Here is a 26,435-nt window from a genome sequence, read left to right as displayed (position 1 = left end):
AGTAAGTGTTTTTTTTTTTTTTTTTTTTTTTTCTTTTCATATCTCACTAAATAGATGGTTTTTGGTGATGCTTATGCTGTTCAAAGTTTTCATTAGTTTCTATGAGAACTGAGGTCAGCAAGACTGATCTAGTTTGTCACTGTACAGAGAAGAAATAATTCTGCCAGAGTGCACCCTTAGTGACATTGCTGTTGGGAGTGGAATTTTCTTCATTTTACTGAAAGATGCAACTTAAAGTTTTATCTCAAGAGACTGTGGATGTTTGTGAGCCAGAGAAAATGAAAATCCCCCAAAGACTCTAATGACAGAACTTCCTAAGTATTCCTATAAACTCCACTTATAGTTCACAGGCTCAGATCATGTGTCACACAGTATACCTGCTACTGTGACAGCAAAAGGGAACATTTTAAAAAATCAGCATTAAAAAGCATTGGGTTAAGAATATCACTGTTCCTCCATAAATAGGTCCTATAATACTATTCTACCCAGCTAATTGCTGGAAAGAAAGAAAAAATTATATAGGTATTCACACTCCTAAAGCATTGTAGTAAAATGTTTACACTAGTAGATTGTACTGACTTGAAACAGGCTGATTTACTTTGTGTGTGTATATGCACATTCCTTCATAGAAAGGGAAAAATGGTTTTGAAGGTGTTGCAGTAACTTAGCAGAAGTAATTATTTTTAAGAATGTGTGCAATAGCTCTAAATTTTTAATTAACTTTTCAGTATTTTATGCATGGACTAAAGATTGGGCCTGAAAAGGCTTAAATATGTGAATAATTTCACTCATAGGACCAGTCCCATTCACCTTAACAGGATTACTCACTTGTGAAAAATTACATACCTTGCAGGATCTTGTTCATGCCTTAGTAATTAGATAGCTGAACAGTAAAATTGACTAAACAAAGAGTATTTGTATACAGCTATTTGTAACACTCCCATTCTCACACTGCCATTTTTACCTGACAAAACTTAGAAAACTGAGCAATTGAATGATACAAGTCATGTAAGATGACACAAGAAAACTGCTGTACGTACACATTTGAGAGATTCAAGAGTTAAGAGTAACACAAGCTCATCTAAGAATGAACATAAATAAAAATCTAGTGACAAATCTCCTAGATGGGCTAAAACTTCCTACTAGCATAGTTACTGTTAAATATCTTATTTATAAGTTTTGTTTCCTCCAGACTGTATAAAAGATAGAAGTATGTTAAAAAGCATATAAAGACATCCCCATGCCCCTAACCCTACTAAAATATTTAGAGGACTTCCTGATCTCTTGGTAAACTGTGTTCTTTGCATATCTGGCTCTAGCAAGAGAGAGAAAGACTCTGTCCAGTAAACATGTGACTTTAAAACAAAATATAGCCAAGCATTTATTTTTTAGACTACTTTTGCCATTTTTTAATATCTTGGTCTGCTTTGGGGAATGTAAGGCTGCAAATGAGATGTCTTTTGTAGAGGAAGGCATTTCTTAAGAAATTACTTTTCTGTACCTTGGGAGGCTGAGACAAGCACTAAAAAGAGGAAAGTCGTTATCTGTGGTTTTGCCCATATGATTTTACTTGAGCAAATTGCCTGCTGTATCATGCTTATAAGACTTTACTTATTCTATGTTTGTCCACTAGAGACTGAACTAAGATCACTGTTTCACTTGAACTGAACGTGAAGAAATATGAGTCTCTGGAGTGTGAATGCCTGGGTTAGGGTTAGTCCTCTCACACTTTGGAGGGAAGTGATTAAACAGGTAGGAAGCTCAATGAAAGGGGTTTATGTTTGAGGACTGTTTTCTCCTACAGAGATTGTAAAACTGCCTCTGGGCAGAACCACCCCCCTCCTCTTTTCCTTCCCATCCCCCAATCTTCTGCTCCCAGAGGTTTACATAAAACTGGGATTGTGCACGTATCCCCCATGTGTCAGTTTTCCCTGCATTGAAAGGACTTGTTCCTCTGTGTGATGGAGGACGGCTTGCTCTGAACAAATGAGGCTGATGCAGCTCCATTGTAGCATCTCTGAATACTGAATTTGCTTTGTTGCTGTTGCCGTTACAAAGCATCTCAGCCATATCTCATTTCCTTTCAAAACAAGCATAATGCTTAAATGTAATGAATATATTATGTAGCTATCTCACATTTCATTTTTTGGACTCTGCATTTATTTTTCTCCCTAGATTTTTAATATCTGCTGCTACACTAAACAGCATTTTACAATGCACCTGCTGAAAACAAAGTGAAGAATAAATAATGATTGTAGGTCTATGACTGGAATTGAACAGGTATAATAAGAAATAATGTTTCAGAAGTTGAGATATATTCTGACTTACATAAAGAAAATATGTTCATTCCTGCAGGTAATGTATGTAGCTGTCATTAAAATTGTACATAGGCAATGTTTGGCAGAAGGATTTCTTTGCTAGCCTGCAATATTGAAAGAGTGATTATTGAGAAAGTTTCTAAGACTCATGGTTTATTTAACTCTGTAGAATTTTAATTTTAGATTTAAGCGGGGAAGAAAAGAACAGTTTCCCACGAAGGGTACCTAAGCTAGAAAAATTCTAGAAGCAGAACAAGTGAGGGTTTTTCTTTAATTTTGTTTGTTTGGTTTTTTTTAAATGGTAATTTCTTAATGCTTAAAACCTGAAGTGCTTCTTTGATGACCCACAAGCCTGACTGCATTCAAAAATGTACTGGCTTATGTAGCAAATTACAGGCAATTAAGTCTCAGCCTTATCCATTAGCTTTTGCATATCTATGGTCAGCATAACTGCCATTGGTTGGCAAACCAGGGAGATGGCAAAATACTCTGCACTGAAACTACTTGGAAGATGATGACTTGGTAAACATTTTTAGAGATTTTCCTAGAACTGTTTATTTTAATACCGACTAACTTTCCTCATTGTTTAAGCTTGGGTTTCATTTCTGCAATATGTTTATAGTGATAGTTCAAAACAAACAGTTCATCACAATTTCTTTCTTGCAATAACTGACTGGCACATGCAACACTGGTATTTAATTGCAGTGTCTAAGTATTTCCAAAGAGGAGTTACATGAAATATTATAATTGTGTCTTGCTTGTCTAACTTTCTCTTAGTCAACTTGCTGAACTTATGGTATTGATGGACTTGGTGTACATTCAGAATAGCTATAGAGATGAATGTTTCATATACTTATCCCTCAGTCCAAACAGTTGTAGTAACTGTTATTACAGCAATAAGTGATTTTTACATAAACCACTCTTTTGTTTGTTTATCTTTTATTTATGTATGTATGTATGTATTTATTTGTTTATGTTTATTTACTTTCTGACCATTACCTAAGCAGAATACCATAAAAGTTTAAAATGAGTGCTTAATAATAGAGTACTTTAAGAAGCTAAGACCTATGTACAAGTTTGGGTTGAAAGTGAACCACAGTCTTCATCGTCAGAACTAGAATCCAAGTTTAGATTAGGTTTTTTTACTCTTCTCTACAAGTATTAATGGCACTACTACACTTATACCAAATAAATAAGTTTAAATTCACTTCCCTTTCCCTTTCAAGTGCCTATGCTGTCACCAGCTACAATAGGAGAAGTAAGCTGGATTCAGCCATTGAAGAAAGAAATAATGAGAAATTTTTCTAGGGTACCCATAGCCATTTGATAGTCTACTTTAAAGTTTATTCTTACCATGATTTTGATAATTTATTTGGCTATGGCATTCTCTGTGCTCTCTGTTGATTTCCTGATTTTGAAGAAGTAATATTGCAAGAGCTCACTTGGTTTTTAAACATGTAAGGAATTTAGTATTTGAGGGGCACCAGTCATTGTATAGAAGAAACTGGCATTGGGAAAGACTGCTGCTGTGGTTCTATGGGAAATCTCTCTCTGTCTGCTGTCTTTACCAACAGGCCCTAGCATTGTAATTAAATATTAATAATATGCTTCTGTGTGTGGAGTGGCTGGGTTTTGTCTTGGATTTTATATGGGTTTCCTGAAGATGGAAAATCCCTTACATGTCACTCTTGCTATGTCAAAATGTGACAGAGCCTGCCATGAAGAGTACAGATAGGGAATTGACATAATGTCCTATGAGGTAAATCTATATTAAAGTAAAGATGGAGGTAGCCAACATAAAGATGGTTTATAAAATTTTTGTCACATTAAGAAACAAATTTTGCCTAGTGGAACTTAGCAGAAATAGTAAAAATTTCATTTTATTTGTGGATATATCTCACTGGGCATTTTGTAATGTGACATGTGACCTTAAATTCTACATAACATTTGGATGTGAAGTGCAACAAGAGGATCCATTATGAACTCCTGATAATTTTCACAAATGAAAACAGGCCATCAGATTTGGAATCTGCCATTTGGTTTGTGTCAGCTTTACTAGTAGGGCTGTGTGAGGAATAACTTTCCAGCAAATCTTTCATTTTTCAAGGGGGAGCAGGGCTAAAAGGAAACATTGAGGATATTTCATCTAAAACTGGCCACTAGCCTCCTATTTGGCATCCAGCTTGAACCTGGATTTCTTGTCTAAATCCAGAGACTGTTTATGCTTCTAGGGAATCCTTTTTGGTTTGGAGTTAGTGAATTCTCATCTCCAAAGCAGAGCCTCACCCTAGTGACATTTGAAGTTCAGATCACACACACAGGCTGTGAAACAAATGATACAATTTAAATTAGTGAGATTACTTAAACAGTATGTACTACTCAGTGGAGAAGCATATATAAAACACATATCTAAGGAGCAAAAATAAGTTCATAGAAACAAACTGGTTCTAAGATAATTGACATTTGAGTGTAAAACCGAAATTGTTGATTTACATCAAAAAATCTCTTGACCAATAATATGCCTGCATTTTAAGGTCCCTTCTAGCCCAAACCATTCTATGATATATTGCTGAAGTTCTTGGGGTATTCTAAGGTACCCACAAGAAACAGGCAAGACTTCAAACATGGAAATATCTGAAAGCTCTGCATTATTGAGGGATAACCTATTTGTCAATGTATTTTTTTAGGAAGCAGAAGAATCAGAGAAGTAGACTGATGGTCATTCTGACATGTTGCCACATTTGGTAGCAAATTGCTTAAAAAAAAATTTCCCATGCTTGGACAGAAGACTTTGTTGCAATGTGTAGTAGAACTTGAATGTGATTTTCAGTGGTGACAGATGTAATTAGGAACTTTCTGGTAACAATAAGATATTACATTTATTAGTCATGTCCAGTGGGAGGTCTCATTTGGAACACTGAGAACTTTTCTAAATGGACCTGATATAAAGTAAATGACATGTCATTATGAGGCTGCTGAGAACTCATCGTTCCCATTCCCCTCTGTGGTTTGGAAGCAATCTCTACTTCACAGTGTTGGGTGCCTTAGGAAAAAAAAAAAAATTAAAAATACAGCCAATGTGGGAAAAGTATAGAGCTGGTTATTTTAGGCCTGCATCATCCCACCCAGACTTCTGGCCAAAACCCAGAGGTACCCAAGATAGGCTTTTCTTTGCTGTGGGGAATCTCTCAGTGATTTGTCAAGAGACAGAAGCAAGCCCAGAGGAAGAGTCAGCCATCTGAATTGTCCTTCAGAAGTCCATGCTTCTCTTCATGAACTCCAGGGAAATCCTGAGCAATTTGCTTCCTGATTTAAATGCCTCAGTTAAGTGATATAGAATTAAGCTTTAATTCTGTCCTTGGCTGTAACATAGACTTCCCTTGTGACTGCAAGGAAATCATAAACTTTAAGTATTCCTGTTTCCCATTCCTAAAACAGATATAGTACTAGTACTCAAATTCACAAGGTAGCTGGGAAGCTTAATACATTATTTTTTGTGTTGCTTTTGGAATCTTCCTAGTGGAAGGTATTTTGTGCTATTGTTTATGTACGATAACAGTATTTCCAATGTTTACAGAAAACGATGTAAGATTAAAAAATCTTTTGGAAGGAAATTAGTTTTTAAAATAGTAACTAAAAATATTTATAAAAAATAAGCTGATAAATACAATGAATACGAATCTACAATTCTAAGTATATTTTGCAGGTTGCAATGGAGTAAATGGATTATATACATCCATCTAACAGTGAGAATGGTCCTCATTCTTTCAGTGTGCTTAGAACCCATCAAGTAGCTGCTGCTCAAACCTGTATTCATTTAAGATGATAAGACTGTAGTTTAGTCTAGTAGATTCTCAGGAAGACCAGTGAGGAATGGCTAGTGCTGTTACCAGCATTTTTTAATACATTTGTCATTATCAAAACTTGGCTCCCTTGTGTGATTTATTGCAAGTATATTCCGAAAGGTAGATATTTAACAACCTGCTTGTATTAATCTCAATTTACAGTTCAGCTTAGTTCAGTCCTCTTATCTGTACTTGCAATAAGATGCTAACAAGGAGGAGTTACTAAATGAGGACATTCTAGAACTGTTATGATGGTTTCAGCTGTGCTGCAAACCTCATCTGCAGCACCAGCAGCTCAAGTGTCTTGAAAAAACAGCCCTAGTGTAAAAATCTTCCCAGTAGCATAAGGATTTCCTCTCTTGTTAAAGGGTTGGAGTGTAATCAGGAAAAGGGTATCGAAACAGTTTCATATTTCATAGGAAGGGCTCTTTTTCTTATGAAACAAACTATAATTTAACACAAGGTTGCTCTTGTGTAACGATGTGTGTACTTTTTGGACAGTGTTATGAAACATCAGTGTGATGAATATTCACTTGTAAGGGTAAGTTAGACATGCCATAAATTGTTGCACATTTGCAGTACATTCTCATTAATGTTCTTACACACAGATCAAGCTTCACTTTTCATTACCTTAGTTTGGAATCAGGTTAATCTCAGCAGTGCAAGTCACTTCTAACCTGGGATAAGAAGCTTAATTTTAATTACCGAGTTTAAAACTGACTTAAGTCTAACTAGTGCAACTTCTTTGTCTACACAAGGCCTAACATTGGGACTACACTTATTGTTGAACAAACATATAGGTACTGACAGTCAAAGCAAGACAATCATAAGGTCAGATGGAAAGATGCTCAGGTTCCACTATTCTACATTTCTAGAAATGGCTTTCTTTCAAAATTAAAACAAACAAACCAACAACAAATGAATGAATTAGTATAATTTTTAAATCCCTCACTGAAAGTCATACAGAAAATCGGTATTCTAGGCCATGGAGCTACATGATTGAAAGACATTTCTCATACTCCCTTGACTAGCTTCTAGGAGCAGAAATAAAAAAATAAAAAATAAAAAACCAGTAAAATAATAATAATAATCATCATTATCATCATAAAAAGCCAGTATGCAAAGAGCACTAGAGAACTACACTAGTTTTATGCTGGAATCTGTGTGCCTTCAGCAAGGGTATTTTAAAGGTCTGTTCTATGGTAGTGCATGGTTAGTCTGTGTTATTATTCCTGTCTTAAAAGAGAGAAAAATAGGCTGAAAGTACAGGCAGGATCACGCATTTGGAAAATTTGGGTTGAATATCCGAAGTAAAGAGAGGCTGATCAAAAATTCTGTAGTCTTCAGAATTCCTTTCCTTTGGACACTTCCTCCCGATGCGTGAGTGCGTATATGCATTTAAGCATCCACGTAAACATATAGATGCATTTAGATTTTTAGAGTCTTTTGTGTTAAGGTACATGCAAATCTGTCTTTAAGTGTTATATCTTAAACACATTTTTATATTTTATGCCTACTTACCTGCTGTCAACCTGTTCTTCTGAAATTGACCTGTTGGTTTGAAAAAACTGGAAGAGTTGGAAGCAAGATGAAACGTGTATTGTACATGCATGAATTCTGTGTGAATGAGTTCCCCTGCTGTGTTGCTGATAAATTAGAAGTGTGCTTTTGTTTTGTCCTTTCCAGAATGTATATGAAGAAAGAATTTTCATATATTCTGGAAAAAATATTGGACTCCCCATCCCAGACACATTTCTGTCCTCACATGTGCATATGTTGCACAACAAACCTGGTTATGCTTTATGCATGTATGGCATCTGTGTCTTTAATAGGCATAACTATATAGTTATAAATTTTCAGCAGGTCTTCTGGGAATATTTATTTGTTGGCTTAAATTCTTGCCATTTGTCATGTTTTGTCTAGTTGCCTTGCTGCAAATAATGTACCAGGCGTTCCTTCTGCAATAGGAATGTGTGGGAACAAGCAAAATCCACTTGTTCCAGTTAGCAGAACTGCCTTCTGACTCTGCTCTGCTCATCGATTTGGGTCCTGGCTTTCTTTCTCCTCTCTCTGTACCATGCAGGCAAATAGGCTTGAGAGATTACTCTTGAGATAGAATAAACTCTGAGCATCCCTGTCAGAAAATTACAGCAAGGCTGGAGAATTGTGGGAGAAAACTGGAAGCATTATGAGCTGTTGACCTTAGAAGGTAATTTGTCTCTTTTTGATGGCATGGCTTCTCTTGCACTAGAGCACAGATGATCAGACTGGTGCTAATCATTTTTGAATCTAAAAACTGTTTCTGCTGCAGGCTAATATGTAAATTATAGGCTGATCCTGCCTTCTTTCACATCTAAACTTCCTTTAAAGGCTGTCTTTGTGCAAGAGTTTCTTGAAATATACTATCTATGTTATGAAACTTCTGTCTTAGGGATAACAGTGTTTACCAGGCCAGGCTTGTACTTTTCTTATCCATGAACCACACCAGCCTAAATCGGCAGAGGCAACTTGCAAGATTTCAAAGAGAAAAACACTGGTGTCATTTGAGTGCTCCTGCTACTATTTTAAATGCTATGAAAAACTTTCCATCACTATCAGAGACTTTCCAAAGAGGGGTTCTTACTTCCTGACTGGAAGTGAAAAAAACCTGATTCTTGACGTGTAGATGTACTACTTCGAAGTGTATTTTAATATTTGACCTTTAATGCAATCCAAATCCAAGGAATACATTCTAAAAACCCACAAAAAGCAAAGGAGCAGTTCTAGTAAAATCCCAAGAGGTGTTTTTACATTTCTCTTTAGGGTCATGGTAGGCTTGCCTGCACTTTGGATCAAATTATTTATGCATGTTTTAAAGTTGTCACCCTATGCTTATTGAAATTTATTTTTCTTTCTGAATGTCTTGTCTGCAAATATGGTCTTGCACAGTGGAGATTTAGGAAAAAAATAATGTAGTTGTTAAATTATTATTTTGCATTTTTATTTCATAAACATTGTATTGAATGAATTTTCAATTTGGATTAAACCACCTATGGCTCTATTTAAATGTGCTGGTTTTCACCTCCATAAGTTCAGCTTTGAATAGATTTTGTAATAATTATCTTCTGGAAGTTTTAGTTCTCATGCAGAATTATCTTGCAGGAAAGAGAACTCTATTAAATACATCTCTTTCTTAAAACTTCCCCTTCAGGTCAGTGTGTGGGTAACAGAGAAGGTGAATAATAGTAATTTACATGCCTTTCTCTTCTCTCTTTTGAGTCATGTGTTTGTGTCTCAAGAAGGCAAGGTTCTTCAGATAATTATCTCACTACAACTACTGGATCACTAGTTCTCCTAAAAACTTGTTATTTTCTATGAAAAAAGGGTATAAGTGACTTGATATTTCTGAAATCTCACAGAAACTTTTTATACACAGCCTGGGTCTCTCAAGTCCCTGAAACACCAAAAGACCCAATGAAGACCATTATAGCCTTTGAAAACTGGGCATTGGTATGTAGATAAAAGTATCTGAAATGAGGATTTAGAATCACTACCATACTTAGTGTATTTATTTGTGTCATAGTTAAATGTTTATGCTCTACAGCCTTAATTCATCAGGAAATTCTTGTGGCCTTCTAGGCCACATCAGCAAGTCATCACAGTAATGGGTAAACCCCAAACCATGATGCCTTTGGTGCTGTGCCTGGAATTCTGAGGATCTTCTTGGAGAGAAAATTGCTCAAAGAGATGACTTAATCTCTTCCAAATGAACTATTCCCCTTTGTTCCTTGGCTAAAACTTCGTACCACGCTCTATGTGTGACTTACCAGGATAGAGATAAATGGTCAAGGGCCACCTATCTTTCCTGCGTCACTTGTCTCCTGTTAGTGGGAAAGGCCATCAGTGCTCAGCTAGAAAGTTTTTCTGTGTTGCTATTTTTGTGTGAAGGAGATACAGACTGTACAATTCTTTATCACGTTAGCCTGTTAACTGCAGAGGTGATGATTAAGGTCTTTTCTCTTCACATTTTTCTTGAATGATCCAGTTTGATGCAGGCTTTCCCAAGAATTCTGGCTTATGCAATAAAAAGCCTTTTGTATATTCCTCTGACATCGTTTACCTCCATGACATCGTACAGCTCAACTGTTACGACCTCTGCCCTAATGTCAGTTGTTAAAGCATTTTTGTACCTGTTACAATAATAGAGTTTTATGAAAGGAAGCATAAGAAAGACAACTGTATTTGCAGAGACACAAAAGGCGAGAGGAGTTTGGCAAATTATCATTAAAGCTGAAGGATGTTTACAGCAGAATGAATGTAATAATCCTTGCTAAAAGATGAATTTTTATAGTCTGATCTGCTTGATGAGCCATTGTGCCAGTCACTGTACAAAAATACAACACACGGCTCTGTCTGCAGCTGAGAAGTATCTTGTTGCATGAGTGATTTCAAACCCTCATTAGCTGAGTTTACTGAGAAAGCTGGCTTTGGTTCACACTCCACTGACTTCCTTGAAACCAAGGTATTAGTTGAGTTTCTGCATCTCACCTCACTGGCCAATTGCTTGCACCTCATCACATGCTCACATACACTGCTGTAAAGACATGATGTAGTCCTTGGGTAAACTATGAGACGTATATGTGATGAATTTGTGGATTGGGTAAACTGCAAATGCAATAAGAATATATGTAGTTTTTCCAAGTGATTTTTAATTTAAAATCCATAAAATATTTATAGAATAAACTCCCAAGGTGACTGAAGATAAGTTTGTAACTGCAGACTATTGCCCCTTGGAAAGGGTTATCTCAAAGAAAGTAAAAGGGACCTGGAGAAAGACTGGAAAGACTAAATATAAGACAGTAGATAGTGGGGGTGCTTCAGAGCAAGAAATCTGTCTATTTGAGGTTGATAGGGGATTTTCATTAAAATCTGACAGGAAGGGTGAAGGTTGCTGTTGTAATCCATGAAGTTTTATTCTGTCCAAGGTATAAATGTGTCACTAAAGAACACACAATATAATAACTTGTGCTGCAGTGACAGAAAAGTGTAAAAAATTACTCTGATACCCAACACTGTGTCCAGTAAAATGCCCTGAAAATGCCCCATAAAATATTCACTCTCTGTGAGGCCCTGCAAAGATCATAATGCTACACAGTACGGTCATATTACAGTCTGTTCATGAAAAACTCATAATAGTTGTGAAAGATTTTATTTTAAAGTAAGACTCTTTACATTATTTTTAAAGAGAAAAAAAATAGATTTTTTTCCCTAAATTTAAGAACAAAGCAGGAGAGAGACAAAGCAGGAAATTGTGAAGCTTCCAAATTTCACTGGTTATTAAAGTATCTGAAATACAGATGTCCTCTTGCTAAAATGTTGAGTATAACCAGAGTGCCATGTATGGCAGTGCAGGTGGTCACCAACATGCCACCCTCTTACCAGGAACACTCTTGCATCTGTCAAGGACAACCTCAAAAATAATCATAGAATCATGGAACGGCTAGGGTTGGAAGGGACCTCAAAGATCATCTGGATCCAAACCCCTGCATTGGCAGGGACACCTCCACTAGATCTGGCTGCTGAGAGCCCCATCCAACCTGCCCTTGAACAATTCCAAGGAGTGCACATCCACAGCTTTCCTGAGCAGTCTGTTCCAGAGCCTCACCACTGGAACTCACACTAAAGCATTTCTTTCCTAATGTCTAACCTAAATTTCCTTTCTCCCAGTTTTAATCCATCACCCCTTCTCCTCTCACTACTATCCCAGCTTTCCTGTAAGCCTCCTTCAGGTACTGGAAGGGCTGCTATGAGATCTCCCCAGAGTCTTCTCTTCTCCAGGCTGAACAACCCCAGCTCTTGCACCTTGTGTTCATAGGAGAGGTGCTCCAGCCCTCTGACTATGATTGTGTTTCCTCTGTATATTTGACCATTAAGGGAAGAAACTATTTACTAGCATTAAGCAAGCACCACAAAGAGTCTGTGATGAGCTAGAGGTCAGAAATACTAAAAAGGCATTTGTCTAAACTTGCCAAATTTAGATTTTGCAAGATCTAAGGTCTTGACCCCAAAAATGCAAAGGATCCTGTTTTGAACTGATGGTATTTAGAGCTTTCCAGGAAACATCTGTCACATGACAAGCTTTACCTCTATAAAATACATTATTTTCATTTCATTGCTGGAGAGTGTTATCACAACCATGTACCTTTCTTTCAGTAGATTTCAAGAGGAGGTAGAACTGAGTAGGAATTGCTGGTACTCAAAAAAAAGCATTTCTGTTTCATACTTTTGGATAAGTGGATGAGAATGGGAAGTCTAGGGACTTCCTGTAGAAATTTATAGAATGCATTTACATATTGACTTTTAAAGTACAATAGATATACCAACATTAAAAAGAGTTTAAAAATTAACCACAGACAAGTATAAAATAATTTGTGTAGAATTCAGGTTCTTAAAGCTAAGATTGCTGGTTGTGTTTCTTTAATGCTAAAACAATAAGAAAAAAAAACAAAACAAACCCCAAAAAACAGTTGCAGTTGTTACCTTCTACCTTAATGTAAAAACCTACATTAGGAACCCTAGAAATTCAGACAAGAAAAAAAAAAAGTTAAAAAAAAAAAAGTTTTTTGATCCAGTATTTAACACTCCTACACATCTTGGAAATATCTATTAATTTGGCCACTGACCCCCACGGTATTTCCGAGAAGCAGAATTGAGCAAGATTGAAAATATTTTTGTTACTCTGTTAAGGGCATGAAGATGCAACATGAATTTTTGATTTGTAAAATATGAACCAAGTGTAATCTCTATTTCTTTTTTTGTGTATTTTTAAAGACAACTTCAATATTTTCATTCATTATTTTGCTGCCAAAATCCTACAGAGCTCCTGAAATTATGATTAAAATGGTTGGTTCTTTGTCACTAAAATTAACCTTGTTTTTTATTCTGGGCTATAACTCACCTTGATGGAAAGCTGGAAACGTGTTTTAGGGTAAAATTCCCATTTTCATTCTTCTTAAGGTTCAAGATGATACCTCAGTGTTATTTATGTCAATGTGGTTTTGAATGCCATCATGTTTTCGCTTCCCTAGTAAAATCCTTCTAAAAGGCTGTAAGCAAGCTGCAGCAAGATTATTTTAGAATGCTACTCAGAATGCAAGACAAGCTTTATATTGTGAGACAGATTCACATCCTAAGTCACAATTCCTCAGAGTGGTTATTATATCAGAGTGGGTTTGCTTCCATCAGACTTGGTCTTGTATTGCTATCACATCTTTTCCAGGTGTCCCTAGCATACTTACCAAAAAGTATGACTGGAAAGACTAGTAATTTCCTACAAGAACATGAACCAAAAGGAAGTTTTCAACACGTTCCACAAACTTAAACCATTATCATTAAATGGCCTCAAGAGGATTGGAAACTGGAAAAAATAATAATAAATTTAAAAAGTCTCTTGACTCTCACCCAGTGTGTGATGCTAATGAATTCCTGTGGAGCTTGGCCTAACACTGCTCACAGTGAATCAGCAGTAAAAATATTATCTCAGTTCCTGTCCTGGAAAGGGTATTTCCTAACTTCAGGCCCACCCAGCTGAAGCTGACCCCTCTGCCCTCTCCTTCTCCCAGTGATTTCACGGGTGCCAGAATTTCCAGGTCTACTTTTGGCACTGGCTCTCTGAATTCACCTACCTGAAAACTTCTTTGCCCGAGTTTAAGGGGGTTTCTTGATGATAAGAGACTGGCCTCAGCTCTGTCCTGACAAACCTATTTGGCAGAACAGGAAATTCCCAGATGGCCAGGAGGAATTTTAAGGGCTGGAGGGCTATGTTGCAAAATGCTAGCCTGGCACCCACAGAGTCTGAAGTCTGTTATTTATAGAAAAGCAGAGGCAGAAAACAGATGGTGTGCTTCCTCACAATATGTTCTACAATCGCGACATTGTGTCAGCATAAATTTGAGGGGTACCACATCAAGGCCTGAGATGATAGTATGGTCTCTATTCCCAGCCAGTTCTTTCCTCCACATGCCCAGAAAGATACCAGATGATACCATGTGCAGTGGTGCTTTTATAATTAAAAAAAGTTTGCTTTTAGAAAGACCTTCATGAACAGTATGAGTCAGAAATCACATCAATGGCATTAGTGGAGTGATGCCAATGTAAGTCTGCTGCAGCTGAATGTAGACTCAAGGCCAGTCCATGAGAAGCAGACAAACCAGATTTTTTTGTTCAGCTGAGGATAGGATTCCTTGTACAAATTTTATTATGTATATAGCCTTATCCCAGCACTCCCCCAGCCTCAATGTGAGATACAAGTCTCATGAGAACAATTTTATAAAGACATATCCAATATTTCCTTTTTTGTTCACATCAAAAAGACCATAAATGTAACTTTGCCTAAAGTGTTTTTTTCAGTATTCTTCTTTCCAGTACATCAAAACAACAAAGAACTGAGAAGCCTGTTGAAACAGAAGCACTCCAACTGATTAGACAGATAATCTTAATTTAAACCTAATCTTAGTTTCTCTTTGGCTTGATTTTCAGGGAACATTAAAATTTTTTGAGCTTTTTTTCCTGAAATGTTTTAAAATAGAAAAATCCTTTTTATTGACATTTTCTGCACATTATTTGGACATTTCCATAAGATATTTGTGTAACAGAATTTCTACGTAGCAGATATAATCCAGTTAGAGATCTTCCAAGCTGAGAGCTTGAGACCTCAGGTAAAAGTAGCCAGGTGACAGAGGGCAATATCTGAAAACCAAAACATTGTGGTTTTCAGCCAATAGGTTAGAATTCTTGGTTAAACAATGTCATCTGTCTCTTTTTTATCTATCTATCTATCTATCTATCTATCTATCTATCTATCTATCTATCTATCATCTATCTATCTATCTATCTATTTTTTAATTAACCTTCCCTTTCTGTTAAAAAAATGAGTTTTCATAAACCAAGAGAAATGTCACAGGAAAATATTTTTCTTCTGCTAAAGAGAAAATCAGTAGACAGCTACAAAGTGGCTGCCTTAGGGTTGATGTGAGTGAAAGTATAATGAAGTCCCAGTATTATCTTGGGATATGAAGGAGAAGTGTAAGTGAAATATCAATGTACATGCACAGTGGAGATGTTAGAATAAGGATGGACTGTATTGGTATCCTCCTGTTTATCTGGAAACAGCTGCTTCTGCAGCTCCCTTTTTTTTTTTTTTTTTTTTTTTTTTTTTCCCCCTGCAAAAGATAGGGAGAATATGCATGAGGAATGTTGTTGATATAGGAAAGATCATGCAAACTGTTCACAATGAACTAGAGCCATCAGAGTTCAAAGGGAGCTGTTTGGAACTCTTATTCCACTGTCCTGGTTTTTGGTTTAATTAAGAAAAATATTTTTTTAGCTGACTAATTTAGTTCATAATAAAGGAGAAAAAAAAAACCACATCAAACTGCACAAGATAAAGCTCTTACAGCAATTATGTTGCAAATCTAAAGAGTATATCCATGCTGAACACATGATAATATTCCTCTCTTTTCTTAAGTGGTATATGAGAAATGCATATCTGGATGTTGCAGAGATGATCTGTAAACCAGGGCCTCATTTTTTTTTATTTTAAACTTGATGGAGGCAGCATGTCTTTTCTGGTAGGGCTGTATGTTGTCCCTTAGATATCTTTTGAAGATAATGCCTTTTAATACTGTATGCCAGTCACAAAGCCCATGTACATTTTACTTTTGTGTTTCTACACTGCAACATGCTGAGAAAAAATCTTATTGTGAAGGTGACAGGAAAAAAAATAATAAAATGTTAAGAGTTACTTGAGTGTCCCTCCCCATAAATTATCTCTGCTTGAATTTCTAACCAGTTAATATTTTTCTGCTTGTGTTATCTTTTCTAACAAATGAAGAAATTCAGGTGTCTGTGATTCTTTCATATAGTGTTCCTTGTTAAAGGATTGTTTATTGAAAATGTACTTTCAATATAAAAAAAATATTATTATTGCATTCCTTTAAGATTTCTTTTTTTATGGAAGAAAATAGTTCAACCAGTTTGTAAATGCAGAAGTTATCCTATAGTATTACTACTTGGAAACAAGTAATGAAGGTTTTTTTATATTGATTTTAACTTTATAGCACAGATGAAAAAGATCAGAATTAAACCACTTGTCCTTCACAGTTTATCACAACTGAATAATATACATTATCTCACAACATGCAGTGGATCAGGAACATGCCTATTGTTAATACTGGTGAAATGCTGGTGAATATACTCCTATTTCCTTTTGTATTAAAGATATCAACACATTTTAAAGATGTGAATGAATAAAGCTTCATAACAATCAGAAGACTTGACAATGGCATTAATTTTTTTCCTATTATCCAGTGGAAAACCCAAGGTATACAAGGGGCAGCTGATGTACCTTTTGACATTTGTGAATCTAAGTGCAGCCAGCAATAAAACCAAGACTTAAGGCAGCATCAGTGTTTATATGAGTTATAAAAATCATTCATATTAATACAAAAGGTAAATATCCATTTGTATCTTGGGTTACACATCTCATTGCTGTCAAGGAATTTAATTTTTTATGGCAGTAAGTGATGGGCTTTCTTTTTCTTTTGTTTTGGGTTTTTGTTTTGTTTGTGGGATATTTTTTTTGGGGGGGGGGTTATGGTTCTTGTTTGTTTGTTTGTTTGTTGTTGTTTTGGTTGGTTGGTTTGCTTTTTGGTGGTTTTTTTGTGTTTTGTTTTGTTTGTTTCTTCTTTCTTAAGACCTGAGAGACCAGCCCTGAGGAAAGGACTTGGGGGTGGTAGTAGATGAGAAGGCTGACATGAGTCACCAGTGTGTGCTTGCAGCCCAGAGGGCCAGTTTTGTCCTGGGCTGCATGAAAAGAGGTATGGCCCGCAGGGGTGATTCTTCATCAGGAAATGAGGGTAGTAAGGTGCTGGAGTAGGTTGCCCAGGGATGTTGTGGAAGTCCCCTCCCTGGGCGTGTTCAAGCTCAGGTTGGATGAGGCCTTGTACAGCTTGGTCTCATTTGAGGTGTCCCTGCCTATGCAGGGGTATTGGAATTAGAAGATCTTTAAAGATCCTTTCCAACCTTAACCATTCTATGATTCTATGACTGTTAGCTCCTTGCTACCCTCCCAGGGGAAGATAAAAAGGGCAATAAGGGAGAGAGACCTTAACATTGGGAAGAAAAGCTATAATAGGTTTAATGAAGTAGTAATAACAGTGATGATGAATTAAAAATATATACAAGTATGTAAATATGGAACCCACACTCCTCAATTGGCAATTTCTTCCTGACCAGAAAAGTCCCAAACAACTAAGCAGCAGATGAGGGTGCCTGAGTCCAGGGTCTCAATGACAAGAGCCTTGAAGCAGCTGAGCCAGTCCTACATAGGGAGGCAGGAGAAGGCAAATTGGTGAACAATGTCCATCTCCAGCAAGAAAAGAGGATGCAAGGAAAGGAGCAGCAGAGCAGGGAAACAAGCAGCAGAATAGAGAGACATGTCAGACAAACCCCAACCAGAAAGATCCCAAGAGGGCTCTCCAAGGAGCCATTTTATACCAAGAACCATGGGCAGGAGCTCTGTTATTGGTCCATTTGGGTCCTGTTCTCCCTCTCCTCCCCACAACCACAGCCCTGCAGCTGCTGGGGGCCTGGGCAACTTCAGGGCAGCGTGGCCCCAGGCAATTTTTATCCTGGCACTCAAACTGGACAGCAAGTAAAGAGCTTTCCTGAACTAAAAAGATATTGTTATGCTATAGCCCATTGTTTTCCATCACAGTAGATAAGGTATGAAAACATCTAAGACAACTAAATTTTAGATCTAGAAGCAGAATCTGCTGAAAATTCATTACAATATCCGGAGTAATTTATTAGCAACAAAATCACTTTCCACTGGGGTTCAGTGTGATGACAGGTCAAATACAGAGCATGTGTCACCTTCCATAAATTATACTAGAAACTTACCCAGATGCTTGATGAAATGTATAGACCTTTATTATTTCACATAAAGAATGTGCATTGAAAGCCTTTGTTTAATCACCAATAGGAAAATCACACAGTTTAATAACAGTTTTGAATTTATTTTTTCTTTATTTTCTTTTTAATAAATGTTTTTCTAAATCTAGAGTCTCCTGTAAACTCAGAACTTAAAAGTATATTAGGAGAAAAATACAAAAGCTGACTTTTACAGGGGCTGTGACAACTACCCCTGACTTCAACAGCACAGGTGGGTGCTTAGTGTCATTGCAGATCGGTACACAGATTACACTTTCAAAGAAGAGTAGTAATCAGAATGTACAAGCTGCAATGCTTATCTCTTAGGAGCTATAGTATCAACATCTGTTGAAAATGAGACTTGTAGTCTCATTTGCTGTTAACAGACTTGGTTTTCCAAAATGAGAGCAGTCCCAGATCAGAGAGTACCTACAGGAGTTTCTTGAGCAGTAAGTCAACAAAGGTAACAAACTTCCACACTATTATCCAGGTTCCAGGCTGCAAATGAGGCAGTTTCCCTATAGGTTTTTTTTGGGTTTTTTTGAAGATAAATGTGCTTTACTTGTAGTAAGGCATTGTCAGCATTTGACTCAGGTCTGACAACACTGCTCTCGATCCCCTCCCCCTCTCACCCAGGTAGGGAAGGAGAGAGAGAAAAAGAGAGAGACTTGGCTGGATTGAAAACTAAACTACACAGCTTTAATTAAACACTAATGAATGATACAAGAAAATATATACAATTATATACAGATATATATTCAGGTATGGGCAAAAGCCTCTCGCCTCCCCCGACCCCAACAACTCCCACAGCATTTCCCTGAACTGGGAAGAGTCCCGAGGAATCCTGGAGCTGCTGCTGGAAAAGAGCAGAGAGTTATGGGGGTCAGGAGATCTCGAGCCTAAGGGTCGACGGTGACGGATGAACAGAGTCCTCCCTGGACACCAGCCACGGACAGAAGAGAAGGGAAGAAGAAGGAAGGAAGTTGTCTTCTGTGATCTCTGACCTTCCTTTGAGCTTACCTAGATATATGGAATGGAATATCTCTGGCCAGTTTTGCTGTCTGTCTAACTCAGCCTCCTACGGGGGGGGTCACAGATCTCCCCGTAGTGTCTGAGCTGGCAGAGTGAAGGTGCGACCTTGAAGCCTCAGTTCAGCAGAACACACAGTTGCTAGTTAAAAGAAAGCTTACTGAAGGAAAAAAAAAAAGTCAGTAAAAGGAATATTGGCTTCATCCTGGCTCAAATCAGGACAGCCATGTACCTTATGTGTCCCAGGTTGGGCTGCAGACCTGCAGCAGAATCCAAGAACAGGCCTGGGCACTGGGCTGCTAAAGAGCTGGGTGGGAAGTTGCTTCATTCCAGTACCTATCCCATCAATGGACCTACTTATTCTTTTCACTTACAACTGAAAGTAAAAATTGAAACCATTAACACGACTCATTTTTAGTGTAGAAACCACCACATGGATCCATTTTGCATCAAGCTTGTGGTATCATAGCTCAAACAGAGATTGTGGAATAATAGTAGAGATTAGTTACAAAATTATTACAAAATAGGAAGATTTTCAAAGGGATTTGTCTATATGCAGTGTTTTGGGGCAAATTCCTCAGTACTTTTATTATGTTGTTTGATACATATTTTTACTTGGTTCCCAGGCAAAATGTTTTAATTGCAAAAAAAATAAGTATGACAATATGGATATTTAATTGATTTTTATGAGTGAATCTGATGTTGCCACGTATTTGCCTAAACCCACATTATGGGAATTCTCAGACACACAAAGGAAAGCAGTGTGGTTTTATACACTTCTGTTACATGAGTATTTCAAATTTAATACTTGTACTATATTATATACAATTTAAACGGACGTTTAGTAAGTTTCCACATGTTTTCTACTGTAGGTTTTAGAAAAGCTGTATTCATATAAATATTTCAAAAACTTACTTTTCTTTGATTTAAATTTTTTCAAGTGTCCTCTAGTTTGGAAGAGCAAGCTTGTTAGGCCAAGCCACGGTTATCTCTGTCACATAGTGTGTAAGGGAATGAATTCTTTAAATACATAAGCATAAACAAATTTGATAAAAATGTAAGAAACAACAGTAGCAAAGATGCTACTCCACTCCCACTCCTTAGTAAAAAACACATCAAATTTTCTGTGCAAAGAAGGGAAGATAAGAAAATTCCAAGCAACAATGTTATTATATCTGAAATATTTCAGACTTTTCCACTAAAATGATGTGTGTTTTTTTATCTATACCTCAAACAGTTCTTTCAACATAAAAATAAGCTTTTATGTGAACTTGTAAGATTATCTATATTTTAATATCCATTTTCATGTTATCGAGCCTTGAGAATGTTAATGTTCATTTGATTTTGATTTATTTCTCTCAGTGACATTAGATATTCTATCTTCCTTGTTATATTTACTGGAATATCCACTGGCCTTTCTTCTCTTTCTGCTTATGTGGACATTAGATGAGTATAGCATCTCTGAGTAAAAAATCTACCTACAAACAAAACAAGCATTGTTGTCTTTTGTTTATATACACATAATTTTGAACATATGGTTCCAAGCATGTTCTTGATTCAAATTGTCACTAACTTCAATGCATGCTTCCTTTTAATTTTTCTCCTACTTTCATGTTTTGCATTTTTTGGCCAAGACATTCATAGCCAGCTGCAAGGCTCCTTCTTTGGGCAACACCCAAAAGAACTTAAATGAAGGCCGCTAGAAAATCTTATTGTATTAAGGCATCCCAGGATATTTAGGTTGCCTGGCACAAGGGATTATGATGAGAAGCGAGACCTGGGGATGGAGAATATAATCTGAATTTACAACCACTACTAGAATAGGAGAGTTTAAAAGTTTCTATAGATCAGCTTTCATCTGGAGGGAGTGTAGCTTTTGGTGAGGCCAGCTTTAATTTCAGAGGCTTGCCATATCAGGGAGACACTGAAAAACTTGTATTTTATTTTTATTTCAACACATGATCCAAAGACAATTTGTCAGACTTCAGTACCCCTTTGGCACAAAATAACCTTTCAGATACATATATTTTTTGCCTTCCAGTTATGATCCAGAAATACCTACAGTGTGTTAACTGAGCACACTATCTTGTAGAGTAAGATGAGAACAGGATTATGTTCCATCTAGGAATTCATGAGTGCTGCAAATGAACAAGACTCAAAACATCTGCATTTTAGAATGACACAATATATCTTTTGAAAAAAACCTTTTGTCACATTTTGTTTAGTATTTACTGTCACGGAATCCATTTATACTGACTTCAGAAATAACATTAGCTAACTGCATTACAAATGTGAGAAGGAATCTCTCTTCAGCACAGGCTGATTTGGTTGAAAGTTGGCATAATGTTAGTCACCAGAAATAATGTGGCAGAGTGTGTGGTTTAAAATCATGTGGGTTTGTTTTGTGTGGCTTGGGTTTTTTTGTAAGTAAAATAAGCTAATAACTTTCAACTTCTTATCATTTTACTTCTCCATACTTCCAGTCATCACAGTAGCAATTTTCTGCACTTGTTTATATAATCTGAATGTAGATGTCCAGAACTGCACAAATAAGTCTCATCTTTATGATTATTTTTCTCTCAAAAAACTTCTGATAATAAAGATTATGCTTTCCTTTTCGAGCAGACACATGACATAATCAATATATAGGTCTCTCTCTTCTGATGCTCTAATTTCAACAACATCCACTTCTTCCTACCAGATACTTCAATGTAGTATTTTGTCCATCTACATTATGTCCTAATATTTAGTTATCAGTAAACTTCATTAAAATTATTTGTTGTGTGTGTCAAACTCATTAACAGCACTAGGATGCTGAGGAGAGACCTTATTGCTCTCTACAATTACCTGAAATGAGGTTATAGAGATGTGGGTGTTGGCCTCTTCTCTCAAGTGGATAATGACAAGACTAGAGGAAATGACCTGAAGTTGCACCAGGGGAGGTTTAGAATAGATATTAGGAAGAATTTCTTAACTGAAAGAATAGTTAGGCACTGGAACAGGCTGCCAAGGGAGATGGTGGAGTCGCCATCCCTGCAGGTATTTAAAAATCTTATACTAAGGCACTTGAGCACATGCTCTAGGGGGCATTTTATTTTAGGGTGTGGGGGGGAGTTAATGGTTGGACGTGGTGATCTTAGAGATCTTTTCCAACCATGACAATTATGTGGTTCTATGTGGTTCTGTAAATAAGGTTGGTCTCAAAATTAACCAATTAAAAACTCTGCTATGACTTTATACTTTCCTTTTAGTTCAACCCAATGACTTATGTTCTGGTTATTTTCTTAAATCTTAATAAAGCTGTACTGCTATCAATACTTTTATCATCATCTGATAAAATATTACAGGGTAAGGGTATTCAGTGTGAACTACTTTAACTGCATTTCCTATGTGGAGAAATGACAACTCTGAAGGATAAAAAGACTCTTTGCTGATCAATGATATTGTACTTCATAATTTATGATGGAATTTTAGTAATTTAACATCCAAAGGTACTACTGATGTATAATTAACAGTTATTTTTAGAATCCGTCTTCTAAATAGTTCCCCCACTTAACAATAAGAAGCATGACAGCAGCTGTATGAAGTAAATTCAAAGCTACATCTAGCTCAGCATGCTGTCTCCATGAGTGATTGCCTGAGGAATAGAACAAAAACATTTTTCCTTTTTTAAAAAATATATTTTAGCAAGAGTCTCTACACTCCCGAGAATGGGGATATCAGAAATATCTCATGGATGCTCTTGGCCAGATTTTTGTTTAAACATAGTAAAACACTGGATTTTGCTGTTTTGCAAGTACTTGTTTCATCTCCATTTGAGCCCAAATATGATGTGTTCACTCTCTGAAGTTGATAAATTATACAAATTTTTTATTTCTTAAATAACTTTTAATGTAAAAATTGCTTCAGAATATGGATAGAGATGACTTGCCTTTGTTAAAGCATTTGGGGAATATTTTCATTTGGTGGCAGAAATCTCCATTTCTAGATGTTAAACAATAATCTGTCTCTCTAATCTCCAGATAAATAATTTTATGGAAAACTGAAGCTAAAAATTTATTCAGTTCTAGATCCATACAGAGATTATCTTTTGATTTTCAGCCTTTTCTTCACCACCTATTTGCCTTGTTTTCTTCTTCCTTGCTCTCTTAATTTACTATAACTTGACATTAGATGACCTATTCAAGTGCCTCTGTTCTTTACAGCATTGTTTTGTTTCATCATTAATATGTTTTTTTTTAATTTTCCAACACTTAAATATTACATTTCCGTTTGATCAGGAATAATTATTCATTATCTGTGAAAGGAAATGCAGTCCTGGCCCAGGAACAACCAGTCTGATGAGCTGGCTTTGTGCCGCAGGTTTTGGATTTCCTGAAATCCCAGGGTGCAGAGGAACTGGAGTGCCTAAGAGACAAAAATGTTCCAGAAACCTTGGCACTTGGATGCTATGGCTCCCAGGAGCATCAAAACTCCTGGCTTCATGTCTGTCCAGGCTGAAATTGAGCCAAGACCTTGCTAACCTTGGAGGACCTGGGGGTCTGGACCTTTGCAGCTGACAATCCCAGGACTTTCTGGGCTGCAGGTCCTTGCAGATCCATTCAATGGCTCTTTGCAGGATTGGGAGCCTGGATGTGCCTTTGTGTTAAGCCACATGTCAGCCTGGAAGTGGCAGTGACAAATCCTCCCTGGAACGCATATTGCCATTGTAACTTTGTATTGGAACATGAATCATTCTTACAACAACAATTTGAAATTGTTTTAAGGGGAAACAGTTTTGGAGCCACATTAAGCATGTTAGCTTGAAGGGTGTCTGCAACTTTCTGGATATTTAGCTCTTGGAGACAGTGTTGTGTGGAAGAAGAGCATTTTGGGTATCTCGCAATGGCTTCAGAAGTTTGATTTCAACTCTTGCTCCAGATTTGACCTAGAGAGCAAGACATGTCCATGATTTTTTATTACCTCCAGGGTTATTTTCACAGAAGGGTGTATGCAAATGTGTGTATGTGCTTATGTTGGAATCCCACAATGATCATCACTCTACTTCCCTTAAAATCAGCTGGATTTTGGCAATTGGTTTCAGTTAAAACAAACTAGATATTAATTCAGAAATAAACAGATTCTTTGGCATGTTGAGCTTGTGTCTTTTCATAATGGTTATGAGGCTTGTTGCTTTTTAAAACTGGAATCTTGTTTGTGTAACTTCTGGACATAAACTGAAATGAAAACGAGTTCTGGAACAAAAGTAACAAGGTTGTTAGAGTTTCAGTAATGTGGATAGTTACTGGTTTTTGTAATTTTTTATATATATATTTTTTTTTTCCCTAAAGGAATAAAATGCATCTTTAGTCTGGTTTCAGATGCAGAATATTACCCTTCTTTGGTACTTAGGATTATCATAAAGAACTTTATGTGGGTGAAAGTTACTTTTAGTGACAAGATCAGAATTAAAATTAAATTTGGATTAGCCTCCAAACATGTAGATGCTTACTGTATCTTAATATCTGAATGCTTATTGAGTAAGAACTGTATCAGCCTTACTATGCAAAATCTGGGCTAGAAATCCCACAGGAAAAGTATTTTATCCTGAATATCTTTGGTGCTCTTGGCCTGAGGATCCAGAAAGCTTGTGAAACAATCTTTTCCCTCAGAGTTTGCTGCTGGATTATGAGACTCTGAATTTTTTGAACTTTCCAGTGCATGGTTTAATATGAGGAGGAAAAAAAAGGCTAGATATTGTCCTGCTTAGTTCAGTCTGTTTGGCCTCTTGGGTCTTCCAATCAGCAAGACAGTGGCAGCTTCTACAAAACTGCGTAGCCCGATTTCCTATCACTGTCCTAGCACATGGGGGTCTCTCAAGTAGTAATTGGCCTGTCCACCCATTATTTAGGAGAAAATTGCTCATTATCCCCATCTGCTGCTGTCTCTCTCAGTCCTGAACTGAGGGAGAAGCCACAGCCTTGGTTTCTCAAGCCATCTTCTGTGAAGCAGGGAGAGCTCCTGGAGAGGAGCCCTGTGTGACCAGAGGGGTCTGTGCTTTAAAAGAGTGCACTGCAGTGGGACAAGACTCTTCTAGACCCTGTGTTTAATGACGTCTGTTAACCCTTGTTACCAAAATCATGCTTCCTGGGATAGGACAGTGCAGTGGAAAAACAAACTTTGAAACAAAGGCCTAGAACTCTAATTTATTTGCTGAATCTTGTACTCACCAACAAGGAGGGCCTTGGTGAAGCAGTGATGGTCAATGGCAGCCTTGACTGCAGTGATCACGAGATGGTGTAGTTCAGGATCACTTCTTGCAAGCTCAGGATCAGAGCGTCTCAATGGGTAGGAAATAAAGTAAAGGAGCAAGGAGACTAGCATGGCTAAAAAGGAACTGCTGGGCAAACTCAAGTGGAAAAGGAAAATCTACAGATCATGGAAGGAGGGGCTGGTCACTTGGGAGGAATATAGGACAGTTGTCAGAGGATGTACGGAGGCAACTAGGAAAGCTAAGGCCTCCTTAGAACTTAACCTTGCAAGTCAGGTCAAGGAAATTGAAAAGGCTTTTTCAAATACATAGCTGACAAAACTAACACTAGAGGCAATACAGGCCCAATGCTGAATGAGGTGGGTGCCCTGTTGACAGAGGATATAAAGAAGGCAGAGGTGCTGATGCCTTCTGTGCCTCTGTCTTTACTCCTGCAGGCTTTCCCCAGGAGCCCCAGATTCCTATAGCCTGAGAAGAAGTCAAGATAAAGAAGTTTGCCTTGGTAGATGAGGACTGGGTTAGGGATCAGTTAAGCAATCTGGACATCCATAAATCGATGGGTCCGGATGGAATGCACCCATGGGTGCTGAGGGAGTTGGTGGAGGTCATTGCTAGGCCACTCTCCATCATCTTTGGTAAGTCACGGGTAACAGGAGAGGTGCCTGAGGACTGGAGGATAGCAAATGTCACTCCAGTCTACAAGAAGGGCAAGAAGGAGGACCCAGGTAACTATAGACCGGTCAGGCTCATCTCCATCCCTGGAAAGGTGATGGAACAACTTGTTCTTGTCACTATCTCTAGGCATATCAAGCATGAGGGGGTCGTTCAGAGCAGCTAACATGGTTTTACCAAGGGGAAGTCATGTTTGACCAGCCTTATAGCCTTCTGTGAGGAAATTACTAGGTGGATAGATGATGGTAGAGCGGTAGATGTGGTTTATCTTGATTTCAGTAAAGCATTTGACACCGTCTCCCACAGCATCCTTGTAGATAAGTTGATCAAGTATGGGTTTGGTGATCAGGT

General features: G+C 37.3%; 1 protein-coding gene across 1 annotated transcript in view; it reads left to right on the top strand.

Moving 5' to 3' along the window:
* The window catches only part of ANGPT1 (angiopoietin 1), a 154,644-nt gene that overhangs the window by 422 nt on the left and 127,787 nt on the right, over positions 1–26,435 (top strand). The window lies entirely within an intron of this gene.

Source organism: Chaetura pelagica, unplaced genomic scaffold (genome assembly GCF_000747805.2).
Source record: "Chaetura pelagica isolate M959 unplaced genomic scaffold, ChaPel_1.0 scaffold76, whole genome shotgun sequence".
In the NCBI taxonomy this organism is placed as follows: Eukaryota; Metazoa; Chordata; class Aves; order Apodiformes; family Apodidae; genus Chaetura; species Chaetura pelagica.
The sequence above is the reverse complement of the archived record's forward strand: the minus strand, read 5'-3'. Positions and strand labels throughout refer to the sequence as shown.